Source organism: Rana temporaria, chromosome 11, assembly GCF_905171775.1.
Source record: "Rana temporaria chromosome 11, aRanTem1.1, whole genome shotgun sequence".
Classification (NCBI taxonomy): domain Eukaryota; kingdom Metazoa; phylum Chordata; class Amphibia; order Anura; family Ranidae; genus Rana; species Rana temporaria.
In genome coordinates this window covers 14,472,383-14,498,504 of record NC_053499.1, presented here as the reverse complement: position 1 = coordinate 14,498,504, position 26,122 = coordinate 14,472,383, and the positions used below count along the sequence as shown (strand labels likewise).

The 26,122-nt window shown below is 45.5% G+C and overlaps 1 long non-coding RNA gene across 1 annotated transcript in view; it reads right to left on the bottom strand.

The window, feature by feature from the left end:
* LOC120917059 overlaps positions 1–26,122 on the bottom strand; it is a 427,114-nt gene that overhangs the window by 110,078 nt on the left and 290,914 nt on the right. Inside the window, exon 2 of the long non-coding RNA XR_005744163.1 lies at positions 11,170–11,255. This is a non-coding gene — a long non-coding RNA (uncharacterized LOC120917059). The remainder of the gene's footprint in view (positions 1–11,169; positions 11,256–26,122) is intronic.

Genomic DNA, 26,122 nt, shown 5'->3' with positions numbered 1-26,122 from the left:
TTTGCAATTATCTATATTAAAAGTCTTCAGTTACTCAGTCTTTTCAAACTCTAATCTAAGTTAGAGTAAAGTTTGTTACATAAGTAAAAACATGTTTTGTGTCGTTTGCAGAAATTAGAGAATTAAAGAATTAATATTGGATTCCTAAAATGAACTATGAAGATAAGGTGGCAAGTAACATGCTGCATCTGGGGGCAGGCGACGGTGGCAAGTGGCACGCTGTATCTGGTGGCAAGTGACAAGCTCAGGGTTCCCACTGATTCAGCATTATAGTGAATTGAACTATTTTGTTATATATTACTAGGGTTGTCCCAATTTCTGGAGGTCAAGTGGTTAAAAGAAAAGGGGGTGTTACACCCATGGGTGTCCGCTCCATAGGGCAAGGGGGGGGGCAAATGACCCCTCCTGGAAAATCAAGAAGGTGTCGAAGAGTCTTGCGGCCGCGGGCTGTGCGTCTGTGCTGAAGGGGGGGGGGTGTTTGTGCTGAATGGGGGATCCATCTGTGCTGAAGGGGGGTCTGTGCTTAAAGGGGGTCCATCTGTGCTGAAGGGGGGGTCTGTGCTGAATAGAGGGGTCTGTGCGGAATGGGGGGTCCATCTGTACTGAATGGTGGGGTCTGTTCATTCTCTAGGCTATATTTATATGGGCATTGAGTGAAGCTGAATTATCTCAAGAGCTATTTCACACTGCCAGGTAGCCGCGTTATCGGTAAAACCCCGCTAAAAAGCGTAATTTTACCATCGTTTTAGCTGCGCTATTCGGCCGTTAGCGGGCACTTTTAATCCCCGCTAGCGTTTGAAAAAGTGCCCCCCCCCCTAAAAAATACAGCGGATGCCTATGGCTACACCATGGTAATCCTGGCTCTGTCCCAATTTTTTTGAGATGTGTTGCTGCCATGAATTTCAAAACTGCCTTTTTTTCTTAAAGTGGAATTCCACCCATTTTTTTATGTTTGTCTGTGCTGCATGCCCTAATCTCATAGTGTTCAGAATGGCCAATTTTTATTTATTTTGTTGCTTGTAAATACCTTTATTTTGTAGTCCTTCGTTACTTCCTCCTCCTTATTAGCCTAGGCTATTAAGTCACAAGGCTATTCGCAAGGGTTTCTGGGATAGGCATCATGTATCCCAGTAGTCCTTGCAAATAAACCTGACTGAAACCTATTACATCGCTTGTGCAGCACTGAGCATGTGCGAGATCTGCAAGGCTGAAATCCAGGAAGTCATACAGTCTGGCTTCATGATGCCCACACTTAAGATGGCCACGGTCTATTTCTAGATTATAAACTAACTAAATGCTGTAACAACCTAACAAAACGGACCTTAGTTTACAGACTAACTTTACTAGAATACATTCAGCTTGTGTATTACAGGATATTTATATTTAAAAAGTGAAATTGTGGGTGGAACTCCGCTTTAAAATGGTCCATTTTCTCAATTTAAACAATTGATACGTTCTCTATTTTCTATTGTGAATAAAATATAAGATTTGCAGATCATTGCATTCTGTTTTATGTACGTCTTCTACAGCGCCCCATTTTTTTGCGAATCGGGGTTGTAGATCGTTGCAAAGTTTTGCAGAATAGTGAATTTCAGATAAGGAGGGAGATCAATACATGACACCAGGGAAGTGAAGTTGGGATAAATATTAATTCCAGTTCTAGCCGTTTTCGTTTTTTTTCCCGGTTTGGTTACCGATGCGCCTTTTCTTGTTCTCCCCGGTTGTGCGATTCACATGAAAAGACGGCTCCTCCGCTGTCCGTTGGCGAAGTGTAAAATCCTTTTAAAAACCAACAGCCTTGCAGGCGTGGACGGGAGGGAGCCGTCCTTTCCGGTGACTGCAGCTCCACAACCGTGTGTAACATATCAAAAAGAGACGGCCAAGAACAGAGGAAGAAGGTCGGCTAAGGTGAGGATGAAGGATTGGAAACCGATGATAAAGAGCGAAGTGTACATCACACACTTCAGGACAAATGGGGCAGGCATGGACGCTTCTAGTATTAGTATGCATGAGTTACATGTGCTTTAGCCTGCAGAAGAAATATTACAACTAATAAAATCTTAGACTTCACGAAACAAGCAAGATGTAGAAATGGTCAGAGACTGCAGAAATTATACAAGAAATGGTCAGAGACAGTGGACAGGATACAAGGGATGGGGTCAATGACTGTGGGCATGATAAAAAAAAGATGGTCAGAGACTGTGAACATGATACAAGAGATGGTCAGAGACGGTGGACAGGATACAAGGGATGGGCAGAGACTGCCGACATGATAAAAAAGATGGTCAGAGACTGTAAACATGATACAAGAGTTGGTCAGAGATTGCAGACATCATAGAAGAGATGATTAGAGATGGCAAACAGGACACAAGAGATGTTTAGAGATGGCAGACATGATACAAGAGATGGCCAAAGGCTGTGGGCATGATAAAAAAGATGGTTAGAGACTGTAAACATGATACAAGAGATGGTCAGAGACTAAAGAGAGGATACACAAGATGATCAGAGATGGCAAACAGGACACAAGGGATGGTCAGAGACTGCAGACATGATACAAGAGATGGTCGGAGACTGCAGACAGGATAGAAGAGATGGTCAGAGACTGAGAAAAATGATACAAGAGATGGATAGAGACTGCAGACATGATACAAGAGATGGTCAGAGACTGCACACAGGAAACAAGAGATGGTCAGAGACTGCAGACATGATATTAGAGATAGTCAGAGACTGTGAACATGATACAAGAGATGGTCAGAGACTGCAGACATGATACAAGAGATGGTCAGAGACTGCAGACAGGATACAAGAGATGATTAGAGGCGGCAGACACGATACAAGAGAGTGTCAAAGACTGCAGACAGGGTACAAGAGATGGTCAGAGATGGCAAACGGGATACAAGAGATGGTCCGAGACTGAAGACATGATACAAGAGATGGTCAGAGACTGCAGACATGATACAAGAAATGGTCAGAGTCTGCAGATGTGATACAAGAGATGGTCAGAGACTGCAGACATGATACAAGAGATGGTTAGAGACTGTGGGCAGCAGCTTTTTTAAGCCTATTAAAAGTTGCATTCAGATAAAGAATGTTTATGTATAAAAACGCTCAAATGGGCTTAAACGTGCATAAATGTGCACTACGGAAGGCGCCTGGCATAACGCACATTTATGCGCTTTTGTGTGGTAATATAAACTAATACCCAGAATAAATGAACATGCTGACCAACAGAATGCATTAACATCAGATGCCTGAACGTGCGTTAACGCGCGTGCAAAAACGCAGCTTTTTACCGCATATTTCAGCTGCTAAACTCTTGTATGAGAAAAGGTTGTCATAGAGAATACAGTGTGCATGTGGCCTAATGCAGGTAAGGGATCCGCGTTGTTTTGATGTACACAAAATAAAATCTCTCCCCGCCACCATTACCTTAAACGACATCCCCGCAGAGGCCGCGGGGCGCGATCGCTGTTTGCAGGGCCGCCGTTTGCATATTCAAGCAGCCCCGGCTCTGCGTTGTCACAATGTTTATCGGGCGCAGGCGCTTCCTTCTCCTCACAAATCTCATCCAAATGTTTCATGTTAGGAGCGGAGGATCTGATAAACTCCCAAGGATTGTAAGGCAGCCGAATCTGCAAGATTGCACCGCCTGGGGGGAAATCTTATTCAAGAGAGACCGCATCTCTACATCAAATAAAATCTTCACACCGACAAAGGTGAATTGTATAGTTCTGCGTGTTTACCAGCCCGCGAGTGCTTCTTTTATCTGACACACATAACAAAAAAAAAAATAAAGGAATAAAAAAAAAAAGACGACGCCGGGGCTGAAGAGCCTCTCTGCAGCAGAACAGACGCTCTACGCATGGAGGAAGCGTGCGCTGGATGAAAAAGGTTTTGTTGCTAATAGCAACCGCTACGTCTACAGTACGAGTATGAAAAGCGTTCTCTGGTTGCTATGGGCAACATTATTATATTTATACATAACTGAACAGCGCAAGGATTATTATGGGGAATTTACTAAGGAGCCAGAATCAGGAGCAACTGTGCATGGCCAGGGCTCAGGGCAGGGCTGCCTTAATGAGAGGGCACACCTGGGCACTGTCCTTGAGCCCACGCTGCCCCGAAAATTGGGGGCTCCGTGGTGGCACTGAGAGGGATAGATACACAGGGGAGGCAGTCTGCCGCCTACCTACTAATAGGTAGATTCAGAGAGATGTGCCTACACTTACGGCGGCGTAGCTTAGCGTGTTTAGGCTACGCTGCCGTAAGTTAGCTAGGCAAGTACATGATTCACAATGTACTTGCCTGCTATGTTACGGCGGCGTAGCCTAAAGCGGGCGGGCGTAAGGGCGCCAAATTCAAATGTGTGTAAGGGGGGCGTGTTTTATGTTAATAAGGCTTGACCTTACGTTTTTGACGTTCTTTTTGCACTGCGCATGCGCCGGCCGCCTACATTTCCCAGTGTGCATTGCGGCTAAGTACGCCGCACGGGCCTATTGATTTTGACGTGGATGTAAACGACGTAATTCCCAATTCACGGACGACTTACGCAAACGACGTAAAAATTTCGAATTTCGACGCGGGAACGGCGGCCATACTTGACATTACTATTCCAACTAGAGCCTAGCACTAACTTCACGCGACCTATCTCTTACGTAAACGGCATAAAGGTACTGTGCCCCATAATCTGGGCCCCATAATCTCCTATTGCCCGGGGGCCCCATAATCTTCTCCTTTTGCCTGGGGGCCCCAAAATCTCCTACTGCCCGGGGGCCCAGGAGTTGTCAGTTCGCCCCTGCCCATAAATGGCAATTAGTGCAGCTTATCAGTGCCCATCAGGGTCGCTTCATCAGTGCCTCCTCATTCGTGCAGCTTATCAGTGCCTCCTTATCAGTGCCCATCAGTGCTGCCTCATCAGTACCCATCAGTGCCTCCTCATCAGTGCCCATCAGCTCAGCTTATAAGTGCCCTTCAGGGCCGCATCATTAGTGCCTTCTCATCGGTGCCCATCAGTGCAGCTCATCAGTACCCATCAGTGCCCATCAGTGCAGCTTATCAGTGCCCATCAGTGCTGCCTCATTAGTGCCTCCTTATCAGTTTCCATCAGTGCCTTGTTACCAGTGCCCATCAATGCAGCTTATCAGTGCAAAATCAGTGTACATTTTTATAACAGAAACTAAGAAAACATTTTTTTTTTCAAAATGTTCAGATTTTTTTCATTTGTTTAGCAAAAACTAAAAAGCCCAGTCGTGATTAAATACCACCAACACAAATCTCTATTTATCTCAGGATAATGATAAAAATGTCATATGGGTGTTACATGACCGCGCAATTGTCATTCAAAGTGTGACAGCGCTGAAAGCTGAAAATTGGTCTGGGCAGGAAAGGGGTGAAAGTGCCCGGTATTGAAGGGGTTAAATAGCGTTTTCAGTTTGCGCTGCTTAGACACAGTTGAGTCCTTAAGGCAAAAGGTATTCCTTAAAGAGTCCTATCTGTGTTAATCCAATTAATAAATGTTCCTGCTGATGTGCATCCTCCCTCACTATCAGGGCAGGACTTAGGGTGGTGGGGGCCCCTGGGCTTGAGTGTTGAAGGGGCCCCCTGGAGCCGAGAATTGGGGGGGATCGAAGTTGTTGAGCGGGGGGGGGGGATTGAAGTTGTTGAGCGGGGGGGAGCGCATTAAAGTTGTTGAGCGGGGGGGGATTTTGCAGTTGTTGAGGGGGGAGTGCCTCTCACATGTGCCAACAGCCGGGGCCACAGACTGTCGGCTTTCTTCCCTTCAGCAGCCACAGTCCTCCACACACCACTCCGGTTCCTCCTGCTTCCGTGCTGCCTCCTCTTGCAGTGCGGGAAAATTAACCCTTTTGCGGAACTGCGGGAAGAAGCTGTTTGTGCGGGAAAGTCCCACAGAATCCGTGCATGTTGGGAGGTATGCGCAGGGCCGCCATCAGGAATTTTGGGGCCCCTTGCACAGCTTAAGGCATGGGCCCCCTGAAGCAGAGAACCGGGGGGGGGGGGGTGCTGCCGCCTGAAATTGAGAAGCGTGGGGGCTGCCGCAAATTGAGAAGCGGGGGGGCCTTTACAAAAAAAAGAAGAAATAAAGAAGAAGACAAATATATATATAAATATATGTAGCCATCCGGGGCCCTGGGGACCTCTGGGCCTTTTAATAAAAAGAAAAAATAAACCTCTGGGCCCTTTAATAAGAAAAAAAAAAACATTTATAAAAATTACATAAAAAAAGGGAGGTTGCCAAACCCGGGGGCCCTGGGGACCTCTGGGCCCCTGGGAACCTCTGGGCCTTTTAATAAAAAATAAAAAAATAAACAAAAATAAAAAAATAAACATTTATAAAAAAAATAAAAAAGGGGGGGTTGCCACATGGGGCCCTGGGGACCTCTGAGCCCTTTAATAAAAATATATATATATATATATAAAAAAATTTAATTTTTTTTATAAAAAAATAAAAAAGGTGGGTTGCCATCCGGGGGCCCTGGAGACCCCTGGGACCTTTAATAATAATAATAATAATAATATATATATATATATATATATATATATATATATATATACATATATATATATTATATATATAAAAATAAAAAATATATAAAGAAAACATTTTTTTACAAAAAATAAATAAAAAAAAGGGGGGTTGCCGTCCGGGGCCCTGGAGACCCCTGGGCCCTTTAATAATAATAATAAAATATATATATATATATATATATATATATATATATATATATATATATATATATATATATATATATAAAAATAAAAAATATATAAAAAAAAACATTTTTTTACAAAAAATAAATAAAAAAAAGGGGGGTTGCCGTCCGGGGCCCTGGGGACCTCCGGACCCCTAAAAAAAAAAAAAAAAAAAAAAAAAAAAAAAAAAATTTTTTTTTTTTTTTTTTTTTAAAGGGGGCCCCCTATTGGGTGGGGCCCCTGGGCTTGAGCCCAGTCAAGGCCAATGGTAAGTCCGGCCCTGCTCACTATATAGCCATTACCAAGTCATCGTAGGCATACATCTAATATTTCCAATTCCCATACCACCATGGAGGGATAATGATATACATTGTGAGGAACTATATATTCCACCATCCGTGTCTCAGAGATAATTAGACCATAATTAGTCTTTTGTTATCCAACTTATATCTCATATCACGTTTATAATGTATCTTTTTATTGCATAAGTTGCTGGCGTCTGTTCTCTAAGCTGCACTGGAAACATGGCGGCAAATAGTTTGCTATCCTAACCTACACATTTCCATTACTCCCTAAATATCGAGTAATCAATGATGGCGTGACATCCCACCAAAACACCTTTTTTCTCTGTGTTCTATAATGGGAACCTTTTCCAACAAAGGTTAGAGCCTGTCTACTGTCTGGGTACCCTTTTGGCTAGATTCATAAAGCCCGCCGTAAGTTTGTGCGGGCGTAGCGTATCTCAGATACGCTACGCCGCCGTAACTTAGTGAGGCTGGGGCTGGATTCACAAAGAACCTGCGCCCTAAGTTACGGCGGCGTAGCGTAAATCTCTCGGTGTAAGCGCGCCTAATTCAAATTGAGAAGAGGTGGGCGTGTTTTATGTAAATAAAACATGACCCCACGTAAATGACGTTTCTAACGAACGGCGCATGCGCCGTCCGTGAACGTATCCCAGTGCGCATGCTCCTAATCACGTCGCAAATAGTCAATGCTTTCGACCCTACTAGCCCTATTCGCGAACGACTTACGCAAACGACAAAAATTTTTCAAAATTCGACGCGGGAACAACGTCCATACTTAACATTGGCAATGCCTCATATAGCAGGAGTAACGTTACGCCGGAAAAAGCCTTACACAAACGACGTAAAAAAATCCGCCGGGCGCACGTACGTTTCTGAATCGGCGTATCCAGCTCATTTGCATATTCTACGCTGAAATCAACGGAAGCGCCACCTAGCGGCCAGCCTAAATATGCAACTAAGATACGACAGTGTAAGAGACTTACGCCAGTCGGATCTTAGCCTAATTTCGGCGTATCTAGCTTTCTGAATACAGAAAGAAGATACGCTGGGGCAGCTTTAAATTTACGCAGCGTATCTATAGATACGCCGGCGTAAATTCTTGCTGAATCTAGCCCTGTGTGGATAGTTACCCTAGTAAGCGGGTGCAGGCATTATTTTTTCCTGTGCCGATGATACAGGGTCGGGTAGTCCATTAAAGTGGTTGTAAACCAATGTAGTAAAAAAACAAACAAACAGAAAAAACTTTCCCCTGTAGGGCAATTAAATAAGGTGCTAGTATGCATTGCATCTTCCTCAAGTCTTCCTTCTGAGTTTGCGGACTCCGGTTGTGTTAGTGGCCGAAGCCGTGATGACGTCACTCCCCTTGCATGCGTGCGGGAACCCACAGTTCCGGTCGGTGCTCTGAAGGTCCAACGCGGTATGTCGGACCTTTAAAGTGCCCCCACTTTCCGCCAGTTTGTGACGCCAAATTCCACCAGTTTGTGCCCCCAAATGCAGCTGGTTTGCCCACAGCCCAGCACTTACCTTCCTCGGGTCAGCGCCGTCCTCTCCACACTCCCTAGATGTCTTTTCCGCCCTCGATGTCACTTCAGCCAATCAGGTGACCGGTAACCAGACCCGATGCACCGAATTGGCTGAGGGGCGGGGCAGTGTTAGGGGAGCGATTCCCTAACACAGCACTATTTAACCAGGGAACGCACAGCCTGTGCGCCCTCTGGTTAACCATTTGGAAGCCGATTAGAGCCAGCAGGTTCTAATCGGGAAGCCTATTAGAGCATCTTGCTCTAATCAGGCACTTCCAAAAAACGCCCATTGCTGTTATTCAGATGGCCGGCGCCAGGGCTGGACTGGGACAAAAATTTGGCCATGGACTTCATCCAGACTGGCCCACTTTGACAGGTCTCTCCTATGGCGGCCGGACAACTCTCGCACCCCCCCCCCCCCGGCCTCCCAAGCCGCCTCTCCCCCTCCACTAGCCACTAGCCGTTCTACTTTATTAGAGTAGAACAGCTGGTACTGGTAGTCTTATAGGCAGTACCAGTGGGGAAGCTAGACATTATTTCTCCCGGGGCAAAGAATCAGTTTGGTGCCCCCCCTTATGGGACAAGATTAGGCAGAAGTGAGAAACTCCCAGTCCATAGCTGTTGAGTCAGCTGTCCCCTCCCCCATGCTCCTCTGGTCCTCCCCCTGCTTCTTTGTCCTCCCAGGTGATTGCTGCGGGGAGGGAGAGGAGGTGAGCGCTGCGGGAAGGGAGAGACAGAGGAGCGGAGGGGGGCGGTGGTCCGCTGTCACTGAAGCCAGCCCACTGAGCCATCGGCCCACCGGGAAACTCCCTGTAGTCCCAATGGCCAGTCCATCCCTGGCCGGCGCTCAACAGGGGGCAGGACACCTGGATAGTGGGCGGCAGCGGCAACAATACATAGCTTCATGCAGTGCTGGCTAGAAAACGTACACGCTCCCTTTAGGAGACATGCGCTCCTTTATTGGACTCTGATATTGTCATGCACACTCATGTTTTCAGCATTTGGGTGGACAACCTACCTTAGGGAAGTCCCTCAAATCCAAAAAAGGGGGTAAATAAAAATATTTTAACAAATAAGCCTGCACAGCTTCAATAATTTAGGATTTAATATTCATATTCTTGCACAAGCTCAGTGGTGATTGGTTCTCTCCACTTTGATGCCGGAGAACTAATATTCCCGGAAAACCCCATTGCTTCATACAGCTGACAAGTCTAATGCCCTGTACACATGATCGGTTAGTCTGATGGACCGTCTGTGGGGAAATCCATCGGTCAAAAATCCACGCATGCTCAGAATGAAGTCGACGCATGCTCGGAAGCATTGAACTTCATTTTTCTCTGCACGTCGTTGTGTTTTACGTCACTGTGTTGGACATGATCAGATTTTTAACCGATGGTGTGTAGGCAAGACTGATGAAAGTCAGCTTCATCGGATATCTGATGAAAAAATCCATCGGTCCGTTTTCATCGGATGAACCGATCGTGGGGCAGATTCAGGTAGCTTTTACGGCGGCGTATCTCCAGATACGCAGCCGTAATTTGAAATCTGTGCCGGCGTATCGTTATGCCGATTCTCAAAGGCAGATACGCTAAAAAAAAATAGGCTTCCTCCACCGACGTAACTTGAATGCGGCAGCGTATAATTGTGTGCAATATTACGTTGACCGCTAGGGGCGCTTCCGTTGTTTTCGGCGTAGAATATGAAAATTACCTAGTTACGTCGATTCACGAACGTACGTGCGCCCGGCGGTAGTTTTTTACGTCGTTTGCGTAAGGCTTTTTCGGCGTAACGTTGCTCCTGCTATTAGGAGGCGCAGCCAATGTTAACAGAAAACAAGAAACCGCGCTAGTGGCCCCCCCCACCCTCTGACCCTAGGCAGCAGCTGGCGTGCGAAAACACAAAGACAAAGTAAACAAAAGAAAGCCGCGCCACAAACAGTCTATTTAGATACACAGTCTATGAGGGTGTAATTTGGTCCAATGTTAAGTATGGACGTCGTTCCCGCTTCGAAATTTGAATTTTTTACGTCGTTTGCGTAAGTCGTTTGCGAATAGGGCACGTTCACGTCGAAACCAATACATCGTTGCGGCGTACTAGAGAGCAATGCATTCTGGGATATGTACACGGACGGCGCATGCGCCGTTCGTAAAACACGTCAATCACGTCAGGTCATCACACATTAGCATAAAACACGCCCCCCTTCCACATTTGAATTACGCGGGCTTACGCCGGCCCCATTTACGCTACGCCGCCGCAACTTACAGAGCAAGTGCTTTGTGAATACTGCACTTGCTCCTGCAAGTTGCGTCGGCGTAGCGTAAATACAATACGCTGTGCCGCCGTAACTAGGCGCGCAGGTACCTGAATCTAGCTGCGTGAGTACAGGGCATCAGTGAAAAAGCCTGCTACTGAAGTATAAATGTAATACAGTCTACATTTTTATTCCACAACACGGTTAACCTTTTACGTTAAAAAAAAAAAAAAAAATGAAAAAAAGATAAGTTCCGAGGTAACAGATGTTACTTTTAGCTCTTGCTAAGCTCAATGAATTAATCTTTTCCTAATTAGCATGGATGGTAATTGTCTAAGGGCCCGAGACAATTATTTCTACAAAAAGTCATGCTTTGTACCTCTGCATTTAAATGAACAGCTTCAACCTGTTCGCGCTTTTTTCTTTGGCTAACGGAATCCCAGACACAATGTACTCTCCGAGGACCTGGAGGAAAAAAAAAGAGCAAAAAAAAAGGCGGGGCTTAGTCTGGGGTGAGAGGAGGCTGGATTAAAAAAAAAAAAATACAAAATCAAGTCATGTCTTACTTTAGTGCAATTTAAGTATACATATTATTTAAAATATAATTATAATACAACACATATTTTTATCATATAAATATATATTATAATTTAAGGGGTTGTAAAGGTACAATTTTTTTTCCCTAAATAGCTTCCTTTACCTTAGTGCAGTCCTCCTTCACTTACCTCATCCTTCCATTTTTCTTGTAAATGTCTTTATTTCTTCTGAGAAATCCTCACTTCCTGTTCTTCTGTCTGTAACTCCACACAGTAATGTGAGGCTTTCTCCCTGGTGTGGAGAAAGCCTCTTGAGGGGGCGAGCAGGAGAGTCAGGACACCCACTAACATACAGCTCCTTTCTTGATCAAAGTAGAGAGTGTCCAGACACTCCTGCTCACCCCCACACCAGGGAGAAAGCCTCGCATTACTGTGTGGAGTTACAGACAGAAGAACAGGAAGTGAGGATTTCTCAGAAGAAATAAGGACATTTAATAGCAAAATGGAAGGATGAGGTAAGTGAAAGAGGACTGCACTAAGGATAAAAGAAGCTATTTAGGGAAAAAAATGTTTTCCTTTACAACCCCTTTACTGTAAGTTACGTCTTACTTTACTGCATAAAATAAATATATATATAAAAAATTGTTTCATAAAAACAATAATATATATATATATATATATATATATATATATATATATATATATATATATATATATATATATATATATATTAAGTAATATGACATATTATATAAAATTACTATTACTGCATTATATATATATATATATATATATATATATATATATATATATATATATATATATATATATATATATATCTATATATATATATTTTTTTTTTTATGCAGTAATAGTAATTTTATATAATATGTCATATTACTTATTAGTATTATTATTATTATTATTATATTTGAAAATATAGAAATTTGTCTATATATATATATATATATTGTTTCATAATAACAATAATTATATATATATATATATATATATATATATATATATATATAGACAAATTTCTATATTTTCAAATATAATAATAATATGACATATTATATACAATTACTATTATAATATACAAAATATTTTATAACATTTAAGCAATTATGGTAAATTAAATTAAGCAAGATAACAATTTCAAGGGCATAATAGCGAGATAACCACAGCTTTTTTTTTTTTTTCGTGCAAAAATTATTGTCACTTTAGTAACCAATCCAATTTCTACTTGTGACTAGTCAGCAGAAAAAATTTGGACGATCTGTCGTTTGATTTTTGTATCGTGTGTACGGGGCATAAGGTTCTCTAACAAACCTCTGAGGGCTTCACAGAACAGCTCTATTTATACTGAGATTACATTACACACAGGTGGACTCTAAATTTACTAATTAGCTGATTTGTGAAAGCAATTGTTTCCAGTAGATTTTAGTTGGGGGGTATCAGAGAAAAGGGGGCTGAATACAAATGCACGCCACACTTTTCACATATTTATTTGTAAAAAAAAAAAAATGAAAACCATGGGCCAGATTCAGGTAGAATTGCCCAGGCGCAGCGTATCAGCGATACGCTACGCCGCCGTACCTTACCTGGCGTATTTTGAAATTCTCAAAGATTTTGCGTTGTAAGTTACGGCGGCGTAGTGTATTTCTCAGCGTGTATATCAAATTGGGCAGGTAGGGGGCGTGATTCATTGAACTGCGCATGCTCCGTTTTGAAATTTCCCGCCGTGCTTTGCGCAAAATGACGTCGCACCTACGTCATTTTTTGAACTTCGACGTGAGTTACGTCCTTTCCTATTCACGGAAGACTTACAAAAAAAAAAAAATTGAAATTTGACGCGGGAACGACAGCCATACTTTAACATGGCAGGTCTATCTATACGCCACAAAATAGCAGCTTTAACTATACGCCGGGAAAAGCCGAATAGCGACGACGTAAGAGAATGCGACGGCCGCGCGTACCTTCGTGAATCGCCGGAAAAAGCTAATTAGCATACCCGACGCGGAAAACGATGCAAACTCCACCCAGCGGGCGCCGAAGTATTACACCTACGATCCGAAGGCGTACGAAGCCGTACGCCTGTCGGATCGAAGCCAAAAAGCTGTCGTATCTTGGTTTGAGGATTCAAACTAAAGATACGACGCGGCAAATTTGAAAGTACGCCGGCGTATCAGTAGATACGCCGGCGTACTTCTTCTGTGAATCTGGCCCCATTTATTTATTTCCTTAAACTTCACAATTATGTGCCACTTTGTGTTGGTCTATCACATAAAATCCCCAAAAAAATACATTTACGTTTTTGGTTGTAACATGACAAAATGTGGAAAATTCTAATGCCGCGTACACACCATCACTTTATGTGATGAAAAAAAACGACACTTTCTGTGAAGTAAAAAACGACATTTTTGAAACTTCAATTTTCAAAGACGAAGTTGCCTACACACCATCGTTTTCTCACAATGATCTTGCAAAGCGAGGTTACGTTCCACCACATTTTTCCATTGAAGCTTGCTTCATAAGTAGCTTCTGGGCATGCGTGGATGAAAAAACGTCTTAGAAAACAACGTTTTTTGCTACACACGGTCAATTTCTGTGAAGTAAAAAGTGCACTTTTGAAAAACGACACATAAAATTGAAGCATGCTTCAATTTTTTTTGGTCGTTTTTTACAAGACATAAAACGACGTTTTCCCCCACACACAGTCAATTAAAGTGACGTTTTTAAAAACGTCATTTTTTTTCATCACATAAAGTGATGGTGTGTACGCGGCATAAGGGGTATGAATACTTTTTCAAGGCATCACAAAAATCTATTTTCTGTATCTTAGGAAGTCAGTTTTGCTGTAAAGGTGGAATCATCCTTTAAGAAGTAGATCATCCCTGCTGGAGAAACACAGCAGCCCTCCTTGTTCTTTGTAATATGAACTCTGTAGCAGTTGCGTGTCACATTGAGGTCCATTTAAATAGGCCACGCTACCCTTAATTGTTTTCTCCGGAACATTGTGCATCTCCGTCCAGGACAAAACTTTTGTTTGGCCCCCCCTGGAGCTATCACGCTGTGCGCCCCGTGCGTCGCTCTTCACAAAGCAAATAGCCTCCTTTTTTTTTATTCCCTTTTTTTTTTATCTGGGAAGGAAAGTCTTTAAACCTTGTACTGGCAGCCGCCGAGGCTTTGAAGCCGACGCATTCGGAGGAAGTGAGGGAACAAAGGATGAAGGGAGAGGGTGCTGTGAATCGGTTGTCTCCTAACAGAAGGGAACTTACAAGCCGCGCCACGTTTTCAGCGGGGGGCATTTGATCGGCACTCAGTCGATTTGCCACATGGCTCGGTATAAAGCCGGCTATTGTGAGAGGCGTCCTGCGTGAGCGGGCTCAGTCAGCCTGTATTGTGCGCGCAGGGAGCTGCCGCGCCAATCAAAAGTCAGAGAGCAGCCCGCGAGAGAAGGAGGGAGGGAGTCATGTCCATTCACCAACCGAACCCTTTTTCTGGATTTGCAAAGCATCCAAACGGCTCTGTCAACGGTAGCAGCAGGGCCGTCTTTAAGGAAGGGCAAAAGGGGAAGCTGCCCTGGGCCCTGTCATTGTTGTGGGGCCCAAAGCAACTTCCTCATACTTGCCAACTATCTCAGTTTAAATCCCCTTGTCCCTTGAAGTTTTAGGGCCAGATTCACATAGAACTGCGGCGGCGTAACGTATCGTAGATACGTTACACCGCCGCAATTTTTCATCGCAAGTGCCTGATTCACCAAGCACTTGCGATGAAAACTATGCCGGCGGCCTCCGGCGCAAGGCGGGCCAATTTAAATGGGCGTGTGCCATTTAAATTAGGCGCGCTCCCGCGCCGGACCTGCCGCGCATGCTCCGTTTCCGAACTCCCGCCGTGCTTTGCGCAAAGTGACGTAATTTTTCCGAACGGCGACGCGCGTAGCGTAATTCCGTATTCCCGGACGGCTTACGCAAACAACGTTATTTTTTAAATTTCGACGCGGGAACGACGGCCATACTTTATACAGCAATACGATTGCTGTGTAAAGTTAAGGCACCAAAAAAAACGACTAACTTTGCGACGGGAAACTAGACTAGCGGCGACGTAGCGAACGCGAAAAACCGTTGTGGATCGCCGTAACTCCTAATTTGCATACCCGACGCTGGTTTACAACGCGAACTCCCCCCAGCGGCGGCCGCGGTATTGCATCTTAAGATCCGACAGTGTAAAACAATTACACCTGTCGGATCTTATGGCTATCTATGCAAAACTGATTCTATGAATCAGCCGCATAGATAGAACAACAGATACGACGCCGTATCTGCTCTGTGAATCTGGCCCATAGTCCTGTGCTTTAGTCCTTTTGTGTCCTGGTATCTCAGTGTGAAGTGCTGTTACTAATGCTGCCCAGCTCTACCCTATTGTTGTGTACAGATGACTCACCTGCAGACCCTGGGCCAGATCCACGTACATCGGCGCATATATCCGTCGGGCGTAGTGTATCTTTGACACACTACGCCGCCGTAACTTATTATTTTTTTTTAATCCTCAAAGAATGCGTGCCGTAAGTTACGGCGGCGTAGTGTATCTTTGGCGGCGTAAGGGCGCGCCATTCAAATGGATGTGATGGGGGCATGTTTTATGTAAATACGTCTTGACCCGACGTAAATTAAGTTTTTTTTCAACTGCGCATGCGCCGTCCGTGGGGGTATCCCAGTGTGCATGCTCGAAATTAAACCGGAACAAGCCAATGTTTACGACGGTGACGTCATTCTAGTAAGTGGTAATGATAAACAAAAATAGAGCGACAATTTTGAAAAAAAATAATATTTTTTACCTTTTGCTATAATAAATATCCCCCAAAAATATATAAAAAAACGTTTGTTTTCCTCAGTTTAGGCCGATACGTATTCTTCTACCTATTTTTCGTAAAAAAAAAAAAAAAAAATCGCAACAAGCGTTTGATTGGTTTGCGCAAGAGATTTTGGGCCAGATTCTCAAAAGAGTTACGACGGTGTAACTCAGGAAACACTGTTGTATCTCTGTTTTCTGAGTATCTATGCGAGTGATTCCTAGAATCATTTTCGCATAGATACGGCCAAGATCTGACAGGTGTAAGTCACTTACACCGTCGGATCCTAGATGTAATGGGACGCCGGCCACTAGGTGGCGTTTACGTTCAGTTCTCATTTAACTATGCAAATGAGCCTGATACGCCAATTCCCGAACAAATTTGCGTCGCGTAGTCGTCGCGTATGTCGTTTCCGTAAGCATAAGGCTACCCCTGCTATATGAGGGGTAACCTTACGCCAGTCCACCGTATGCCATGTTAAGTATGGCGTCGGGTCCGCGTCGGCTTTTTCCGTCGGTTACGTTGTTTTCCTAAGTCGTTCACGAATACGACTTTACGTCAATGACGCTCACGTCGGCGTCATTGGCGTTTTCCGTCGTGAGCTGGAGCATGCGCACTGGGCTATTTTTCAGCCCGGCGCATGCACAGTTCGATCGGCGCGGGGGCGCGCTTAATTTGAATACAAGCCGCCCCCTTTGAATTACGCGGCCATACGCCGGGCCATTTACACTACGCCGCCGCAAATTACGGAGAAAGTGCTTGGAGAATACGGCACTTGCTCCTGTAAGTTGTGGCGGCGTAGTGTAAATAGCTTACGCGCCGCCGCCGCAGGATGTACGGGAATCTGGCCCATAGCGTTTACAAAATAGGGGGTATTTTTATGGCATTTTTATTAATATTTTTTTTTTTTTACTAGTAATGGCGGCGATCAGCGATTTTTTTTTCGGTACTGCAACATTACGGCGGACACTTCGGACACTTTTGACACATTTTTGGGACCATTGTCATTTTTATAGCGATCAGTGCTATAAAAATGCATTGGATTACTATAAAAATGCCACTGGCAGTGAAGGGGTTAACCACAAGGGGGCAGGGAAGGGGTTAAGTATATTCCCTGTGTGTATTCTAACTGAAGGGGGGGTGGCCTGACTGAGGGAAATGACTGATCGCTGTTCATACATTGTATGAACAGAAGATCAGCATTTCTCTCCCTGACAGGACCGGGAGCTGTGTGTTTACACAAACAGCTCCCGGTCCTCGCTCTGTAACGAGCGATCGCGCGTGCCCAGCGGCGATCGCGCTCGCCGGGCACGCGCACAGGAGTCGGGGGCGCCCCTAGTGACCTGCGCGAGAGCCGACGTTATACTACGTGCTCTCGCGCAGGGGAGCCGACCTGCCGCGGTAACACGACGGCGGCTGGTCGGCAACCAGTTAAGTTACCGGAATATCTGCCTTATATTTTACATTTTTCCAAGTATTTCGGCTTTACTGCTGCTAAAAAAAAAAGAAAGAAAAAAAAACGGATTTCCCAGCTATGCTTTTTTTTTTTCTTTAACCACTTCCCGCCCGGCCTATGGCCGATTTACGTCCGGGAAGTGGTTTTGAAATCCTGACTGGACGTCCATGGACGTCCTGCAGGATTTCATGCCGCGCGCGCCCGTGGGGGCGCGCATCGAGGCGATCGGTGATGCGGGGTGTCAGTCTGACATCCTCCGGCGGAGACTCTTTACCACGTGATCAGCCGTGTCCAATCACGGCTGATCACGATGTAAACAGGAAGAGCTGTTGATGGCTCTTCCTCACTCGCGTCTGACAGACGCGAGTAGAGGAGAACCGATCGGCGGCTCTCCTGACAGGGGGGGTTCGCGCTGATTGTTTATCAGCGCAGCCCCCCCTCGGATCGCCACACTGGACAACCAGGGAACGGCAAAAAAAAAAAAAAGCCTGAAAAAAAAAAAATCAGAAAAAAATAAAGCATTAAAAAAAAAAAAGATGCCAATCAGTGCCCAAAAATGGGCACTGACTGGCAACATGGGAATCAGTGCTGCCCTACAGTGTCCATCAGTGCCACCCCAGTGTCCATCAGTGCCACCCCACAGTGTTCATCAGTGCCACCCCACAGTGCCCATCCATGCCCAGTGCCCACCTATCAGTGCCCATCTGTGCAACCCATAAGTATCCATCAGTGCCACCCATAAGTGCCGCCCATGAGTGCCCATCTGTGCCGCCTATGAGTGCCCAGTGCCGCCCATGAGTGCCTATCAGTGCCGCCTATGTGTGCCCATCAGTGCCACCTATGTGTGCCCATCAGTGCCACCATGTGTGCCCCTCAGTGCCGCCTATGAGTGCCCATCAGTGCCGCATACCAGCGCCGCCAATCAGTGCCACCTCATCTGTGCCCGTCAGTACTACCTCATCGATGTCCATCAGTGCCATCTCATCGGTGCCCATCAGTGCCGCCATATCAGTGCCCGTAATTGAAAGAGAAAACTTACTTATTTACAAAAAAAATAACAGAAAAAAATAAAAACGTAATTTTTTTCAAAATTTTCAGTCTTTTTTTAGTTGTTGCGCAAAAAAAAAATATTGCAGATTTGATCAAATACCACCAAAAGAAAACTCTATTTGTGGGGAAAAAAGGACGCCAATTTTGTTTGGGTACAGTGTAGCATGACCGGGCAATTGCCATTCAAAGTGCGACAGTGCTGAAAGCTGAAAATTGGCTTGGGCGGGAAGGTGCGTAAGTGCCTGGTATGGAAGTGGTTAAACTCTGCTACGGAGATCCAAACACACCCGCTGTATTATTCTACAGAACAAGTTCCAGCATACGGGTCTGACATAATATACAAACAAGCACCTTTCATTCCGATCAATTATTAATACGGTGAGGGGATGCCGCGGATCAGCGTCTCTTTACCCCCCCCCCCCCCCCCCTCTGGTTCCTTTCCCTGCCTTGCTGCACAGCATGAAGACGACTCCGAGCTCTGGCAGCAGAATCACTCAGCTCATTCCTTCCGGCAGAGGTCAGTGCGAAACCATCTGTCAGCGCATCTTCCATCTAATCTGAACAGTCAAACGCAAAGAAAGGAGCACTGCCAACCGCTGCGCCCGTTCCTGCCGGCCCGAGGAACGTTCGCTTCCCCTCCGTCCTGGTTGTTTTTAGAAAGTTGCCTAAAGCGTCAGGTAGAAGGAAGTATTACATTTCCGTCATCTGAAGAAAAGAAAAAAAAAATACACGATCGGCAGAACAAATATCAGAATTTTTTAACCTCTTCGTGACCAGGGAACTTTTTGCCTTCATCTAACAGGTTGAAGGCTTTAAAGCTGAACTTTTAAATATATTTCCCATTTATCACATAGGATATAAGGGCCAGATTCACGTAGCCCGCAAATTTTCTGTCTAAGTGCCCGATCCACAAAGCACTTACCTGGAAATTTGCGGCGGTGTATCCTAAATCCGTCCGGCGCAAGGCTGGCCAATTCAAATGAGGCGGGTACCATTTAAATTAGGCGTGCTCCCGCGCCGGACGTACTGCGCATGCTCCCGACGCAAATTTCCCGACGTGCTTTGCGCGAAATTACGACGCGCCAACGTTTTGTGAATCGCGACGTGAAAAAAAAAAATTCAAAAGCGACGCGGGAAAGACGGGTATATTTTTACATGGTGGAGTAATTTTCCACTTTGTAAAAGGTGCCCTATCTTTGCGACAGAAAACTAACACTTGCGGCAACGTAACAACGGGAAAAAGTTTCGTGGATCGCCGTAACTGCTAATTTGCATACCCGACGCTGGTTTACGACGCGAACTCCCCCCAGCGGCGGCCGCGGTACTGCATCCTAAGATCCGACAGTGTAAAACAATTGGATATCTATGCGTAACTGATTCTATGAATCAGCCGCATAGATAGAAACAGAGATACGACGGCGTATCTCTTTGGTGAATCTGGCCCTAAATTCCTCAGGGGTGCACCAAATGCCTTTGCAAACACAGATAGTACCTTATAAAGTAGCATCACTGTGCTGCATATAGCCTGTGCAAAGAGCTGTGGGAGGGACCCAGTAGGTTCCACCCACCACAGGCTTCCTGTAGAAAACTACAGTAGGGGGTGGAGATAAGACTAGTCACCCTGCACAAATAAAAAGAGCAAGGCTATGGGAGGGACCAAGCAGGCTCCACCCACTACAGGCTTCCTGCAGGAAACTAGAGGAGGGGCAGAGACAAGACCAGTCACCCTGCACAAATAAAGAGAGCATAGCTGTTGGATGGGACCCAGCAGGTTCCAATCACCACAGGCTTCCTGTAGAAAACTAAAGGAGGGGGTGGAGACAAGACCAGTAACCCTGCACAAACAGAGAGAGTAAATCTGTGGGAGGGACCCACCAGGATCCACCCACCACAGGCTTCCTGCAGGAAACTACAGGAGGGGGTGGAGACAAGACCAGTCACCCTGCACAAACAGAGAGAGTAAATCTGTGGGAGGGACCCAGCAGGCTCCACCCACTACAGGTTTCCTGCAGAAAACTACAGGAGGGGGTGGAGACAAGACCAGTCACCCTGCACAAACAGAGAGAGTAAATCTGTGGGAGGGACCCAGCAGGCTCCACCCACTACAGGTTTCCTGCAGAAAACTACAGGGGGGGTGGAGACAAGACCAGTCACCCTGCACAAACAGAAAGAGTAAATCTGTGGGAGGGACCCAGCAGGCTCCACCTACTACAGGTTTCCTGCAGAAAACTACAGGAGGGGGTGGAGACTAGACCAGTCACCCTGCACAAACAGAGAGAGTAAATCTGTGGGAGGGACCCAGCAGGCTCCACCCACCACAGGCTTCCTGCAGGAAACTACAGGAGGGGGTGGAGACAAGACCAGTCACCCTGCACAAACAGAGAGAGTAAATCTGTGGGAGGGACCCAGCAGGCTCCACCTACTACAGGTTTCCTGCAGAAAACTACAGGAGGGGGTGGAGACTAGACCAGTCACCCTGCACAAACAGAGAGAGCAAAGCTGTGGGAGGAACCCAGCAGGTTCCACCCACTACAGGCTTCCTGTAGAAAACTAGAGGAGGGGGTGGAGACAAGACCAGTCACCCTGCACAAACAGAGAGAGCAAAGCTGTGGGAGGGACCCAGCAGGCTCCACCTACTACAGGTTTCCTGCAGAAAACTACAGGAGGGGGTGGAGACAAGACCAGTCACCCTGCACAAACAGAGAGAGCAAAGCTGTGGGAGGACTCCAGCAGGTTCTACCCACTACAGGCTTCCTGTAGAAAACTAGAGGAGGGGGTGGAGATAAGACCAGTCATCCTGCACAAATAGAGAGAGCACAGCCGACCTGCGAGTCGGCTCTATATGGCGCCTGCGCAGTTAGCTCTATATGGCGTAGGCGCGGTATAGTCGACAGGCAGGTCGGCTATTTACGGAAAACTGGTGACGCACCTTATGCGCCTTGGGAAGTTTTTCACCAGACGTCAATCATCTACCTCCTGAATAGGAACGCCCAGTCCCGCGGGAATCAGAACCCAGAAGCCGGGGGGGAAAATAACAATATAACGGTATGTACGGCGAAAAAAAACATATATACCAGCTTACTGTTCACGTCGCAAGTATGCTGGATGTAATGTTGTATAATTGTTTTAGGGTGAACCTCCACTTTAAGGAAACATCATGGGTCTCACTCTCATCTGCCCTTCATTGAAGCTGAGGGAGCACAGATTGCTCTCCAATACCTTCTTCCCTGGCAACAGTGGCCAGGGAGAGTGACAGCAGAAACAGGAAGTGATGTTATACATACATGTCGCAAGAAAAGATCAGTGACAGAAATGTGCTGGTTTCCCTCCCCTCCACCTAGGGGCACCTACAATGCAAGCCCTGGAAGCTCTGGTGGCTTGGCAGAACCCACAAAGCAAGTTGGGGGCACCAAGGCCAGGTTTCTCAACCAGGGTACCTCCAGAGGTTGACAGGGGTTCCTTGAGCAATGAGCAAATTCTGCCTCTCAGAAAGTTCTCACTGACACTGAGAAGGGCTGTGATAAGGGGTAGGGGCACACATCCTGTGGTCCAAGAAAGTGTTTAATTTCATCAGGAAGCCAACATACTCTATCCAAAAAAAAAAAAAACTTGGCTGGAGTTTGGCTTTAATATTTTGCAGTTTTTGTGTGCAGCTGATGATAAAAAATAGCTGACGGAACCAATACTCTTCAGCCAGCAGTCATGCTCCACAACGTTTTACTTCCAACAGATTTTCGGAACACAGAACTAAGCAAAATTTCAAGAACAGCTGAACAAAAGGACAATGTTCATCTAAAGTGGTCCACAAAGTTCCTATTGCCAAACCATGATCTCTTCATTGTGGATGAGGTAATCAAATCTCAGAGCCACCCCACTGACCCATTTACTGCGGGACCCATAGTTGGGAAAAACCTGATACCGGGATCAATCTAAGGCACCAACTGGAAAGTTGGCGTGAGATTTGGGGATCTTTGGGTATGAAGCCCCACTTTAAAGAGGAAGTAAACCCTGATGGGTTTTACTTCCTCTATGTTTCCCTGAAAAGGTAAAACAAAATGGACTACTATACATCACTTACCTGAGAAGCCCGCAATGTCATTGTCTTCCTCCATGGCAGCGAGCATCTATTCTTCACCACTCTTCTTCCGGGGGCTGCAAACGCCGACTCTGTGACTGTCCGGAGTCGCGTGACGTCGGCATGCCCACGGGAGATGCTGTTAACGGCATGACCCTGGCTTAAAACGACACAGCGTGCTCTATCAAGACGGCACATGCGCTGTTGAAGGCGTCGCTCGGGGGAAATTACAAATATCCCTGAGACCGTGTAGGTCTCGGAGATATTGCAAGCTCCTATAGGTAAGCCTTACTCTAGGCTTACCTGGAGGTGTAAGTTGTCCCTGATGGTTTACTTCCTCTTTAACACATGACGTCATGCACATTTTGGTCAAAATTAAGTGTGGTGCAGCATATATTAACTGGTTGCAGAAGCACCCATGCAACAGTCCATGCACGCCGGCTCCAATGAACAATCTAGGGGTTGTCTTTTTTGTTGTTGTTGTTGGTAGAACTTGGAACAGGAGAAGGATTAGGGCATAGGATACGTCAAAACGATTTGTGAACAATGGTTAGAGACAGTGGCCCAGATTCAAAGAGCAATTGTGCCTGCGTAACCATAGTTACGCAGCGCAATTGCTTACTTGCGCAGGCGTTACGACTTCTCCTGATTCAGAGAGCTCGTTACGCCGACTGCAGCCTAAGATATGCGTGGCATAAGGCTCTTATGCCCTCATATCTTAGGCTGCATTCTTACGCAGGCCGCTAGGTGGCGTTCCCGTTGTGGTCAGCGTATAGTATGCAAATTGCATACTAACGCTGATTCACAATGTTACGCGAGCCCTGCATACGCAGTATACGTAGTTTGCGTACGTCGGGTTTCGCGTAAGGCTGCACATGCTAAAAGCAGGGGCAGCCAATGCTAAGGATACACGTCGTTCCCGCGTCGCGAGGTTTACATTTTATGTCGTTTGCGTAAGTGAATCGTGAATGGCGCTGGACGCCATTCACGTTCACTTTGAAGCAAATGACGTCCTTGCGACGTCATTTGCCGCAATGCACGTCGGGAAAGTTTCCCGACGGAGCATGCGCCCTACGCTCGGCGCGGGAACGCGCCTAATTTAAATGATTCCTGCCCCCTACGGGATCATTTAAATTGCACGCGCTTACGCCGGGCATTTTGCCGGAGCTCCCACGCAATTTACGGAACTACTGCTCCGTGAATCGAGGGTAGCGCAGAAAATTTGCGGGGGCGCAGGGCAAAAACGGTGCCCTGCGCCTACGTAAAAACTGCGCAAATGTTACTGAATCTACCCCAGTGTTCTCCTGAAGTAAATGTGATAAATGAACAGTCTACTCTGTCACAGCTGAAGTCCAAAGGCAAGTCTCTTTGACATCTGCTTACCTTGTGCCAATACACAATTGCTAGTACCCAGTGCGATTCTCAGAACGCTGTACAGTCACTGCGATCAGTTTAGGGTCAGTACTTACAAGTGCCCATGAGCTTTCTGACCTGTGCGTTCCACGATCAGGAAGAGACAAACCAGGAAGTGAGCGGGGGACGCTGCCTCCTTACAGCGTATGAGTCTCATCATCTCCTAGATTGTGTGGAACGCTGTTTTATGCTTAGACAATCTCCTATATCGTTTGACTGGTGCTGTTTTATGGAATACACGTTTGGAAACTAATAAAACTTTAGAGAAAAACTGAATTACGCTAAATGAGTCTTCTTTCTGTCCGAGTACCGGTGGAGACCCCAGCATATGCAGTGACACCTTCCATGATACTGAGGATAGTCGTGGCTAACATATCAATGCCTAATGTGTTCAACTCTCTGGTGAGTGTGAGCCCCAAAGGGGAGTGTGACGCACGGACTCTGATGTGAGGTGCACATGTATTTATTACAATAAGATCACCATCTGTGTGCTATTTTGGACTTCTCTTGCCATTTATCAACGTTATCTTTCTTGTGTGCTATTAACACTTGATAGCTGATCATAATCGAGTATGACAGTAGCTCTGCTGTTGTGATTATAGGCATTTGAGCTGGACTTGTGTACCTTTTTTATTACAATTTTATTGCACATAGATCACCCATTCTTGCTAAAAGAGTTACTCTTTAAAGAAGGATCACCCAGCAAGCTATATGTTTACCTGGCATGCTTTGTATTGTGTAGGCAGATGCATTTTGTCTACAAGTTAAGTAATCTAAAGGCCCAGGGCCTGAATTAACCAGGTGGAATTGATGTTATTCCCAAGCAGAATTTACAACAAATGATCTTCAAGGCTGGGTCAGATTTTAATACAACCAGCTGTCACATTGTATTTCTTCTAAAAAGCCTACAAAGGCAAACCTCTGAAGGTCAGCAACATAGGAAAAAGAGAAACTTGAAAACAACAGATCTGAATAAAAAAAAAAACACCAGCATACCACCCAACTTTTTTAGATGGCAACGAGGGACACCTTTTAGCAAAAGTTTGTAGTCATAAGACACACACACTGCCAGGCCCCCTTAAAGGACAATTATAAAAACAAAATTTGCAAAACTCACTTTTTTTTTTAACCACTACAATTTCTTTGTACTGGCTTAGGACATTTACAAATGCAGCAATTTAGAAATTGAATGAAAGGTTTAGCACTGTGAAACACTTTTTGAAATGTAAATGGTAAATTTTATATACAACCATATACTGTAGATCAGACCAAAACAAGGGCCAAATGAGAAGGAAAGAGGGACAGAGGGTCTTTGCTTCAGATCAGGGACAGTCTCTCGAAATCAGGGATAGTTGGGAGCCATGCACCAGGCCATGGCAAGATTTGGAAAATGCATACGAGACAGAGGAAGCTTAGTTCAAAACTTTGGTGGCCACTTGGACAGGAAGTGAGATGATTCACATACTGTATACACAATCCAATGAGAACACCAAACAAAAGGTCTACTGCCTTGTACACACGATTGGTTTTCCTGGCGGTCAAAACGTCCGCCGGGAAAACCAAGGGGAAAACCTGCCCGGCACTAGGACTGCATGCGTAACGTTAGTGCAGTCCTAGTGCCGGGCAGGCACCCACACAAGTAAGTATTAAAGCGGTAATACACTATAGACCCCTTTTGTTTTTTGTGGTTGGAATTCTGGGATACCATGGGTACAAGCATCGTGGCAGTTCCAGCGTTTGGTGAATAGTGTACAGGCACTGTAACCTGTTCAGCGTAGCAGACCTACTTTTTCATTAAAGTGGTCCATAAAATCTGGTAAGCGCATTCCCTGTTAAGAGCACATCGAGTGAAGTTCTAATAGATGGTGGAGGCTGCATTATCACCAGTGTTAATCAAGAGACACACTTTTTTTCAATTTTTTTTCACATTTTATTATTTATTACTTT